The sequence below is a fragment of the Somniosus microcephalus genome, chromosome 21 (assembly GCF_052327205.1).
Source record: "Somniosus microcephalus isolate GS21.2 chromosome 21, FLI_Smic_1.0, whole genome shotgun sequence".
NCBI lineage: Eukaryota > Metazoa > Chordata > Chondrichthyes > Squaliformes > Somniosidae > Somniosus > Somniosus microcephalus.
In genome coordinates this window covers 40830041-40842456 of record NC_141007.1, presented here as the reverse complement: position 1 = coordinate 40842456, position 12416 = coordinate 40830041, and the positions used below count along the sequence as shown (strand labels likewise).

At 43.1% G+C, this 12416-nt stretch overlaps 1 protein-coding gene across 5 annotated transcripts in view; it reads right to left on the bottom strand.

Moving 5' to 3' along the window:
* ndel1b (nudE neurodevelopment protein 1-like 1b) overlaps nucleotides 1-4525 on the bottom strand; it is a 45862-nt gene extending 41337 nt beyond the window's left edge. For 2 of the 5 annotated variants that reach the window (XR_015073074.1, XM_085963459.1), the window contains exon 1: nucleotides 4507-4525. The gene's annotated coding sequence lies outside the window, so the exon portion shown is untranslated. Of the gene's footprint in view, nucleotides 1-2981; nucleotides 3215-3636; nucleotides 3818-4506 lie in introns of those variants that run through there. The other 3 variants (XM_085963460.1, XM_085963462.1, XM_085963463.1) reach the window with 3 other exon arrangements.
* Between the last annotated feature and the right edge of the window lie 7891 nt (nucleotides 4526-12416).

Genomic DNA, 12416 nt, shown 5'->3' with positions numbered 1-12416 from the left:
GAGTGGATAACAATACAAAGTGTGAGAAATGGAAATATTCATGCTGTTGCTGTACGAGGTATTCTGTTATTACAGTATATTATTAGGATGTGGCTTTTACTTTACACTTTGCCCATACTATCCTACACGTGAATGCTCAAAGCCGACACTGGGTGCCAAAAGTGGAAACATTTTCAATTCTTTAACTTCATAATATAATTTTTTTATTTTATTTATTTATTTATTTTAAAGTCATTGTTAAAATTCTTAATCTTTTAGGAAAATCAAGACATAGCACCAGAGCGGGGGGTTGAAACCTCCATTCAGCTCCCAATCTTAAAAAGGTGGAGAGTAGAAGGAAGATACATAATTAGATGAACTGTTCTTTTCAGATCACAACTGAACACCTGGTGGAACTTTGCCAAGGATCTGCGAGTTGCCTACCCACTATGTCAGCAACAGAAGAACGGAGCATGCCAACAACATAGCCTACTAATAACAGGAAGAAAAACTGGGCATTCATAGTCTTCAATGGGAGGCATTTTGCTCTCAAAAAAATTGGCACATCTACTGAAAATATCAGAGACATCACAACATTAAGTATTATTTCATGTTTTACAAGATTTATCACTTTATACATGTAACTTACACATGTATGACATGAAACCTCTCAACCAAGTATGGTAAACATCTCAATACCAAGACTAGTTTCACTGTATTTAAGACTAGTTTCACTGTATTTAAACAAAGGTATGTTTATGAAACCTAGCTGGGTAATCACATCAACAATTCAATTACAACTTCAAATGGGATAACAAAGGAAATACAGTGGAGCTTCCATTATTCACACTCCAATTATTTGCCCTTCCAATATCCATCAAAATTCTTATGGAACAAAGTCTGGCACACAGTCATCTCAATGCACACTGCATAGTTGTTTTTCTTATTTGTATTTCATCTTTTCTTGGTGAATAAATTGACATGTTGCTTTTGTTTAAATTGTACTTGCCTTCATTTTCACACCTAGTGCACTGCTGGATCATATATGAAAGACCAAATTATGGGGACTATTGATTATCTGCTAATTTCCATTACCACTGGGACCTGGCTGGGTTTTTTTTTTTGGAGGGGGGGGGGGGGGGGGGGCTCTGTATTGTGGTGGACAAAGGGGGTTCCACTAAAATACTTCAAAGCTCGTGTGTCATAACTTAAAGTATGGACTTAAAAAATGCTAGTTTTCTTCTTTGTAAACTTACTAAAAACAAGTTTATATTACTTTGATTTTGCAAATTTCAGAGCTTAACCCTACAATTAACAATTTTCACTACTTACCACAATTTATTTTGCTTAAAATTACTTTTAAATCACAAATACAAATGAGAAAACAGGCTCAAATGTTTATGATTCATACCTATCTCCACAAAAACATTCATCGCCACTCGTAATAATCATATTACTACAATACTGACAAAAGCCAAGGATCACGTAACAGCAATAGAATCTCTCAGGGCAATTTTTGAAACTAACTCAAACAGAATTAAATGCGTTAACCAGGATTCAGGAAATAAAACAATTCATTTGGGGACAAAAGCAATTTGAAATATACTGTACAGGAGTTCTGATTATTGGTGGTCACATTTTTCTTTTAACATTTGTAGGCAATGAATAGTGCAATTGTCACATTATTAATAAACAGATTTATGAAGAAAGTTTAAGTTTGAATGATAGCTAGCCTCACTATAAACAGAAAATCATAGAGATGACCACACAATACACGTTATTTTGCCACCAGTAATTGTAGTCAAAGCCACCTGTAATTTAAATTTGGTATCATACTGGTGCTCTTCATGTACTATGGCAAAAAAGGAGGAATAAAGGAATGATCAAATCGTTTCAGCCAACATTACCAATTTGATAGCAAAATACTGCGGATGCTGGAAATCCGAAATAACAACAGAAAACGCTGGAAAAACTCAGCAGGCCAGGGCAGCATCCATGGAGAGAGAAATGTTCTGACGAAAGGTCATCGACCTGAAACGTTAACTGTGTTTCTCTCTCCACAGATGCTGCCCTGACCTGCTGAGTTTTTCCAGCGTTTTCTGTTGTTATTACCAATTTGATGTTGGGCAAAATCAATCACATCAGTAGAAAGTTGCAGTATGCTTTCAGAGCTTCAGTCTATGGATATGGCTGCCATCCTGGCCAAACAGGAACTGACACTGTCAACCTATAATTTAGATTCTGCCCTACAATCCAGACTCTGCCCTATAATCCTTTAAACCCCACATACAATTAAAAATGTTTAAAAAACCTTATTCCTGTTTATTGGTGTATGTAAGACAGTTGCTACAGGAACTGATTTAGAACATGAGATTGGGACACAATCTGCTTCTCCGTGTTCTAAATGTAAAATGGACCACAGAGAACTAATTCATGAGCTGAACGAAGCCATTGATGGAGAATCCCTGAACTAACGTCAAACAATTATCTTACTCTCATGCCAAGTATAAATGACCCTCAAAATTAAATACAAGGGGACTAAGTATTCTACACTATGCACAGTCTACATAGAAGACATCTGTAAAATTTGCGCTTCAGTTCATTTAATCGCATACAATAAATGGAAAATTGTACATAACGAGGTTGAACAATAAACCAATGTACGAAAAACTGACAAGACACTGGCTACATATAATGGGAGTGAACGGGAAATGATTTTGTACATTGGAATTCTATGTTCCAAATTAGTTTGGCTTAGGTCACCAATAAACCGAAACCACAACATGACAAACATCTGTGGCTTTGCGGTGGTTTTCAATGGAATTAGACGGTGCTTGAAAGCAAGTTCCCATACCCAACTTCAGGAAGTCCACGGCAGCCCCATCGTCACTATAAAATATTACCAATACAACTTTTGGTGCTGTTATTTACTCCACCAGCAGCTCAAAAGCCAAAAAGGCCGGGGAAAGGAGATACTCTAAACTGTAAATAGATCAACTCACGAGTGGCTCAGCCAAAAATAAGCCGATATGGATCGGAGTTTACACCTTTATTTCCAATGCTTCAAAAAAAGGGGGCACCTAGCGCCTTCCTGCCAGGCATTTATTTAACAGTGTGCGGCTGACACTTGCTGCGAGTGGGAGCGAAACTTTCCCCTCAACACGCCGGGGACGGTCTGGGTCCATTTGGTTGCTCAGAGCCCGAAAGGGGACAGGACATCTCCCCAGGAGCGGACAAACAAACCCGCCCTGAGCGACAGCTGCGGCAGCCAATCCAAAGAGAAAATCGGGACAGCGCAGCCAATCAGCGTCCGCCTAGAGGGCGGGTCTTACCCAAAAGTGGGCGTCACGTCAGGCGGGATTATTTTCTCCCCTTCCCTCCCTCCCTGAGGAGGTCGTCACCGGGCCGGGGAGAGACCCCACCCTGGAGCTCCATTCCCCCCTCCTCCTCCTCCTCCTCCTCCTCCACCACCACAGCACAGGAAGAAGCGCGATCGCGCCCGTCGACGCCGAGTGTCGAGGAAAAGGCAACCGTGCTCGGGTGCTCGGTCTCCCTCCCTATAAAGAGGACGTGGCAGCTCCGCTGTCACCCGCAACACAGCCACACTTTTATTTTTTTTTAAATAAAAGTTATTCCGCTGGACGAGCTCCTACGTACACATTTCCGACACCAAGCCGCTCACTGTCGCCGTTAACACCCCTTCTTCCTCATCATCACCATCTTCCTTCCTCGTCAACCCGGCTCGGATCTACTCGAACATTCAACCCAGCAACCGCCGCTCGTCGCCGCTTCCTGCCCGCGCGTCACTTCCGCTGCTCGCTCTCATTGTACCAAAAAAAAGGGGCGCAGGCTGGCGGCCGCGAGCCCCCTCGCGTCATCAGCCGGCTGGCGGCGGGGTCTGTCACTCGGCCACGTCACAATGAGCAGCTCCCGGGCAGAGTGGCGCGTGTGCTTTTTTCTTGCGCCTTTCCCCCTATCTCTTTGCCAGGGTTGGTCACTGGAGGGAGGGGGACGTTTATTTCTGCCGATGACTTCAGTCCCAGAATAAAATCACATCCGCTTGAACTTTCCTGCCGCCGCCACCTCTGTGGGGGGAATGCACCGATTTATGATTTTATAATAGCCCTATTGATTCCTGGAAAACGTCTGGCAGATGAGGTTTTTATCTACATAGACACTGCCACTTAAAAGGGCATCGTCTCTATAAAGTGTTCCACACTGACGCTGCGTTATAATTTGCGCCATGTCTCAGCCATGCCTTTTGTCACCTCTAGACTTGAATATTTTAATGCTCTCCTGGCTGGCCTCCCATCTTCCATAAACTTGAGCTCATCCAAAACTCTGCTGCCCGTGTTCTAACTCGCATCAGGTCCCGTTCACTCATCACCCCTGTGCTCACTGACCTACGTTGGCTACTTTTAATCGCTCCACCATTGGCGGCCGTGCCTTCAGCTGCCTAGGCCCAAAGCTCTGACATTCCCTCCCTAAACCTCTCTACCCTCTTTTAAGACGCTCCTTAAAACCTACCTCTTTGACCAAGCTTTTGGTCATCTGTCCTAATAGCTCCTTATGTGGCTCGGTATAATACTCCTGTGAAGCGCCTTGGGACGTTTTACTATGTTAAAGGCGCTATATAAATGTTATCTCTTGCATGCACCATCAATTTTTACTTAAGTGTTTAATTTTGGGCATTTCACAAGGAAGTATTAAAGGAGCATTACATACTAGTAAAGTGTCTGAAGAATGATCATTGTTTTGAGGAGTAAATCATTACAGCATTGGGTGTTAGATTTCTCAATACAAATTATAAAACATGAAGTGAAAACTAGCCCAAAGTACAATGCAATCATTTGTACTGCAGTAGGTACAGTGCAAATTTATTCCATCAGTCAACATGATGAAATAAGCTACTGCAGGATCAAGCTTTCCAGCAAATTCCCCAGTGCATCAAACAACTAGTTTAACGTAATCAGTGCTCTACCAATTGCATCACCACATATACAGCTGGAGGGCATGTAACCAGTACTACAGCTTAGTCTGCTACCATTTAACTATCGTCTGTAATCTAGTAGCGTGCTTCTTGTCCAATCTCAATTGTCATGATTCTAACAGTATTGGTCTATTTGGCTTTTATGATTTATACATCTCTGATTATGGTAGTTTAGCATCAACGAACCATTAAAAAAATCTATGCTTGTCATTGTTACCGAAAATAACATGATCGTAGGAAGGTGAAACCGAAAATCATTCTGGCTTTAGCATATTAAGGTTATCAAGTGCAACATATAGGCCATACCTGATTATATAATAATTAAAATAAAACAGGTATTAAGCTCTGTTAATGTTTATTTATCTTTTAAAATTGTGTTAGTAAGTTGACAGCATCCACAGCTCAATTGGTGAGACTGAAGCCGTCTTATTCACCTTCTGCCAGAAACTGCATACTTAACATAGAAACATAGAAGATAGGAGCAGGAGTAGGCCATTCGGCCCCTCGAGCCTGTTCCGCCATTTAATGAGATCATGGCTGATCATCAAAATTCAGTACCCTGTCCCTGCTTTCTCCCCATATCCCTTGATCCCTTTAGCCTTAAGAAATATATCTAACTCCTTCTTGAATATATTTAATGAATTGGCCTCAACTGCCTTCTGAAGTAGAGAATTCCACAGGTTCACCAGTCTCTGGGTGAAGAAATTCCTCCTCATCTCAGTCCTAAATGGCTTACCACTTATCCTTAGACTGTGACCCCTGGTTCTGGACTGCCCCGCCATCGGGAACATCCTTCCTGCATCTAGTCTGTCTAGTCCTGTCAGAATTTTGTATGTTTCAATGAGATCCCCTCTCATTCTTCTAAACTCTAGCGAATACAAGCCCAATCGACCCAATCTCTCATCATACATCATTCCTGCCATCCCAGGTATCAGTCTGGTGAATATTCGCTGCACTCCCTCCATGGCAAGAACATCCTTCCTCAGATAAGGCGACCAAAACTGCACACAATACTCAAGGTGTGATCTCACCAAGGCCCTGTACAACTGCAGCAAGGCATCCTTGCTCCTGTACTCGAATCATCTCGCTACGAAGGCCAACATACCATTTGCCTTCTTAACCGCCTGCTGCACCTGCATGCTTACCTGCAGCGACTGGTGCACAAGGACACCCAGGTCTCGTTGCACTTCCCCTTTTCCCAATCTATTGCCGTTCAGATAATAATCTGCCTTCCTGTTTTTGTCACCAAAGTGGATAACCTCGCATTTATCCACATTAAACTGTATCTGCCATGCATCTGCCCAATCACCCAACCTATCCAAATCATACTGGAGTTTCTCTGCATCCTCCTCACAGCACACACACCCACCCGGCTTTGTGTCATCTGCAAACTTGGAGATATTACATCTAGTTCCCTCGTCTAGGTCATTAATATATATAGTGAATAACTGGGGTCCTAGCACCGATCCCTGCGGTACACCACTAGTCACTGCCTGCCACTCGGAAAAATACCCGTTTTTCCAACTCTTTGTTTCCTGTCTGCCAACCGGTTCTCTATCCAAGTCAGTACCTTACCCCCAATCCCATGTGCTTTAACTTTGCACGCTAATCTCTTATGCGGAACCTTATCAAAAGCCTTCTGAAAGTCCAAATACACCACATCCACTGGTTCTCCCTTATCTATTCTATCAGTTACATCCTCAAAAAATTCCAGTAGATTAGTCAAGCATGATTTACCTTTTGTAAATCCATGTTGACTTTGTCCGATCCTGTCACTGTTTTCCAAGTGCTCTGCTATTACATCTTTTATAATGGACTCTAGCATTTTCCCCACTACCGATGTCAGGCATACCAGTCTATAATTCCCCATTTTCTCTCTACCACCTTTTTTAAATAGTGGTGTTACATTAACTACCCTCCAATCCATGGGAACTGTTCCAGAGTCTATAGAATTTTGGAAGATGACCAGCAATGCATCTACTATTTCTAGGGCCACTTCCTTAACTACCCTAGGATGTAGCTTATCAGGCCCTGAGGATTTATCGGCCTTCAATCCCGTCAATTTCCCTAACACATTTCCCTACAAATACTGATTTCATTCTGTTCCTCCCTCTCATTAGATCCTATGTTCCCCGACATCTCTGGGAGGTTATTTGTGTCCTCCTTTGTGAAGACAGAACTAAAGTATGCACTTAATTGGTCTTCCATTTCTTTGTTCCCCATTATAAATTCCCCTGATTCTGATTGCAAGGGACCTACGCTTGACTTCACCAATCTTTTTCTCTTCACATATCTTTAGAAGCTTTTACAGTCAGTTTTTATGTTCCCTGAAAGCTTACTCTCATATTCTATTTTCCCCCTCTTAATTAATCCCTTTGTCCTCCTTTGCTGAATCCTAAACTGCTCCCAATCTTCAGGTTTGCTGCTTTTTCTGGCCAATTTATATGTCCTCTCCTTGGATCTTATGCTATCCCTAATTTCCCTTGTTAGCTATGGTTGAGTCACCTTTTTTGTTTTATTTTTATGCCAAACAGGGATGAACAAATTCTGTAGTTCATCCATGCGATCTTTAAATGTTTGCCATTGCCTATCCACCGTCAACCCTTTAAGTAACGTTCCCCAATCCATCCTAGCCATCCTAGTTTCCTTTATTTAAATTCAGGACCCTAGTCTCTGAGTCAACTACTTTACTCTCCATCTTAATGAAGAATTCTATCATATTATGATCGCTCCTCCCCAAGGGGCCTCGCACAACAACATTGCTAATTAATCCTTTCTCATTACATAATACCTAGTCTAAGATGGCCTGGGCTCTAGTTGGTTCCTCAACATATTGGTCCAGGAAACCATCCCGTATACACTCTAGGAATTCCTCCTCTGCAGTATTGTTACTAATTTGGTTAGTCCAATCTATATGTAGATTAAAGTCACCCATGATAACTGCTGTGCCCTTATTGCACACGACTCTAATTTCCCGTTTAATGCCATCTCCAACCTCAGCATTACTGTTTGGGGGTCTGTATACAACTCCCACTAATGTTTTCTGCCCCTTGGTATTTCTTAGCTCTACCCATACAGATTCCACATCATCAGAGCTAATATCCTTCCTTACTATTGTGTTAATTTCCTCTTTAACCAGCAATGCTACCCCACCTCCTTTTCCTTTTGCCTGTCTTTCCTGAATATTGAATACCCCTGGATGTTGAATTCCCAGCCTTGGTCACCCTGGAGCCATGTCTCCATAATCCCAATTATATCATATCTGCTTACATCTATTTGCGCAGCTAATTCATCCACCTTATTACGAATGCTCCTCGCATTAAGACACAAAGCCTTCAAGCTTGTTTTTTTAACACTCTTAGACCTTTTAGAATTATTATTTACTGTGGCCACGTTTGATTTACACCCTTGATTTCTCTGACTGTCAGTTTTGCTTTTCTCCTTCCTGTCTTTTGCTTCTATCCTTACTTCCCTTTTCTCTGTCTCCCTGCACAGGTTCCCAACCCCCTGCCATTTTAGTTTAAACCCTCCCCAACAGCAGTAGCAAACAATCCCCCTAGGACATCGGTCCCGGTCCTGCCCAACCATCCAGTTTGTACTGGTCCCACCTCCCCCAGAACTGGTTCCAATGTCCCAGGAATTTGAATGCCTCCCCCTTGCACCATTCCTCTAGCCACGTATTCAGCTGAAATATCCTTCTATTTCTACTCTGACGAGCACGTGGCACTCGTAGCAATCCTGAGATTACTACCTTTGAGGTCCTATTTTTTAATTTACCTCCTAACTCCCTATATTCAGCTTTTAGGACCCCATCCCGGTTTTTTACTTATATCGTTGGTACCTATATGCACCACGACAACTGGCTGTTCACCCTTCCCCTCCAGAATGCCCCACTCATTCACAATTTCATAACTTCCAGGTTCCATGGGGGGAAAATTCGGTTGATTTGCACCTAAGAGGGCGCAAAGCAACTAGCACCTGGGTGCGGCGCCGCCAACGCCTTCCGCAAAATTCAGCAGGAGGTTAGCGTTGACGGTAACCATTAGCACCCAGCGCCGTTGGCAATGATGTCTTTGCCCGCGCAGCGCCCTGCTCGCGCCCCAGCCGTATCTTCGGTAGCGCCCCCTGACTTATCGCTGGACGCTATGTCCGACAAGGTCAGGGGGGCCTACCTGCGGCTGGGGAGGCGCAAATTAAAGGGGAGGTGCTGGGCAGCCATTTTTGTTGCTGGCCACCTGCCAGCACCTGCCCCCGTTGCAGTTCCTGGCCTCCTCTGCAGACCCCACCCCCGCGGGGTGCCAGCTGTGCTCCGTGAGCCCGGCACTTCTCTTGAGTGCCGGGCTCTTTTGCCGACACTCCGATGCCTGGTGGCCCGGCTGGGCCCTGGATCATGCTGCGCTAGGCCCCTCCCTTTAATAAGGGCAGGAAGGCCTGCAGTACCGCGGCGCTTCCAGTAGCACCCCACCTCCCTCTTGGAGCGCTACCAGTGAATTACGGGCGTGGGGCCGCCGGTGAAGTTAGTGCCCCAAAGGAGGTGTAACCCAACTTTTCCCCCTATATCTCTAATGCCCTCCTCACTGGCTTCTGCAGCTCCATCCTGCACAAACTCCAACTCATACAGAACTTTGCTGCCTGAATCCTATCCCATATTAAGTCCTGCTCACCTATCACCGCTGTCCTTGACAGCTTCCTCTGGCTCCCTACCATTGTTTTGATTTCAGAAGTCCCTCCATGCAAAACTTAGCCTCTGAAACCTCCTGCAGCTCTATATGCGAGTATGAACCCTTTGCTTTTCTGGCCTACTATGTTCCTTCCCACTTGCTTCCCTCCACTCCACCATTGGTGGGAGAATTTTCAGCCGTCGCACTCTGTACACTGGAGACCTTTGTCTAAATCCAAGCCACTTGATACATTTCTCCCTATCTTCAAAAGCCTCCTCAATGCTACCCCTTCGACCACACCTTCAGTCACCTTCTCTACCGCTTGACTGGCTTATCCCCTCCAATAAATCACCTTGGGATCTTTTACTACATTAAAGAATTTGTATACATGCAAGTTAGTCTTGTAGCTAACTTTTGATTAAAAAGTGGATAGTTGTTTTTCCAGCCCGTTCTTCGCCAGCTTTGTAAATTTGATTTATTAATTGTTTATTTAAGATGGTCAAATTAAAGCCTTTTTCTGGCACATAACTAGGATCTTGGTCATGAAACTAGAACATGCTAAGAATTATGAACAGTTCTAATGATGAAGGAGCTTCTGACCCTCTCCACCTCCTGCAACACCATCTTTATATTATAGTAAAAGAAAAGAAAGACTTGCATTTATATAGCGCCTTTCAATGACCTCAGGATGTCCCAAAGCACTTTACAACCAATGAAGTACTTTTGAAATGTAGTCACTGTTGTAATGTAGGAAACACAGCAGCCAGTTTGCGCACAGCAAGGTCCCACAAATAGCAATGTGATAATGACCAGACAATCTGTTTCAGGTGTTGGTTGAGTGATAAATGTTGGCCAGGCCACCAGGAGAACTCCCCTGCTCTTCTTCAAATAGTGCCATGGGATCTTTTATGTCCACCTGAGGGGGCAGATGGGGCCTCGGTTTATCGTCTGAAAGACTTTTTCAGTACTGCACCGAAGTGTCAGGCTGCAGTATGTGGTGAACGCTATGGAGTGGGACTTAAACCCCAACCTTCTGGCTCAGATGAGAGTGCTACCACTGAGCCACACCTGACACTGTAAGTTTTCTTTCTGGTAGAAGCAGTTGTATAATATGCCAAACTGTGGAACGCAGCCCATTTAAATTGTAAAGTGCATGGGCAGATTCTACACTATAATAGCAACATAAACTGATGGCTGAGGAATGTCCGTACAGGTCAGCAAATATAGGCTGATCATTCAGCTCACCTGAGAATTAGGACCATCGGGATCACTTTGTATTTAATGTTGCAGGTGCTGCCATCTGTTGTGACGGTTTTCCAGTTCTCTGGAGGCAGTGATGACATGCTGTTTCATCATGGCACTGCAGGTAAAGTTAGCACTGCAATGGAAAAGCAGCATTAAGTAGTTGTTATTCTACAGTATATAAGCTATATGTACCCATGAAAGGTTATAAAAGGAATAATGAAGCCTTCATTCTAAAGTACTTACCAAAGTAGCCCTAAAATCAAAATGGACTTCATTTTCATTCAATTTTGAGCCCTGCAGTAGTACTGCAAAGTTGCAAAATTCTGTTACTTTTAAATCTGTCCATCAATTATGTGTGTGTGACTAAAATCAATCCAATCTGACATCAGCCTCATCACTCACGACTGATGCCCCATTTATTTTACTGCACAGTTGCCAACAGTGACCCCAGGTTTAGGGGTTGCGTGGTAAAGTAAACAAAACTATGTTGCAGCCTCCATAGAGTCCAAGACTTATCAAAAGAGGTCATTTCCTTGGATTCGTCCAAAGGCAGTGCAATCCCAGCAACCATATAAACATTGCCGTAAAAGACCAAGGCAGCCATGTTTTCCAGCTGCCAGTGGACTATATGGTTCAGCATGCCCATCCAGGACAATGAAGCATTTCTTTTTGTTCACTGTCTTGTGCCTTCCTCAATGATTAGGGAAGGTCTTACATCTGCAGCTGCTTATCAATGACTTTGGTAACTGGAATTTTCCACGGTGCACCCAAGTCTGAATCCATTCTGCACAATGGCTTCTCAGGTAAAAATTCATTATGACTGACAACTGTAAAACAATACAAATACACAAACTGTGCTTCTACATGTGGATGGGGAATCATTTTATTTTTACAATATTAATCTGTTCTGACCTTTGAAACTGGATTAGAAGTACATTTTTGTAAAATGCAGCTTTAAAGATTTCCCATTATAAATGTGGTGGAAGATCAGGAAAATCAATCATCTAGTTAACAGAAGCTCACATTACTAAAGAAGGTGGCAGAAGATTGCATCTGGTGATTTATAAAAATAAAAAAAAATGTAATTATATTGTGTCCAGAGCCACAGTGTTTCTATGTAGAGAAAATTGAAGGTAATTTATTATTGATAAAGTCCGCTGTCACGGCCTCTGGCCTTAATCTAACAGTTTTTCAAATTACGCTTTTCAAGTTTTCTCCTTGGCTGCCATACTTGCTGTCCTTTGCTATGGTTGCACTGAGGCCTAATAGCATTATCTGGGCTAGGTTTATTGAATTTATATGGGCAGATAAAGTGAAGCTACCCTGCTTGTATCACATGTTCTTAAAAGAGCACTTCCTTGTGAGAAATGAAGGCTGATATTCTATGTGGAGAAACCAAAGAGTTGTTCCCCCCACACCCACCTTCTTCTTGTCTGATTACTTAGTTATATAAAAAAGAAAGACTTGCATTTATAAAGCACCTTTCATGACCTCAGGACACCCAAAGCGCTTTACAGCCAATGAAGTACTGGACAGAGATC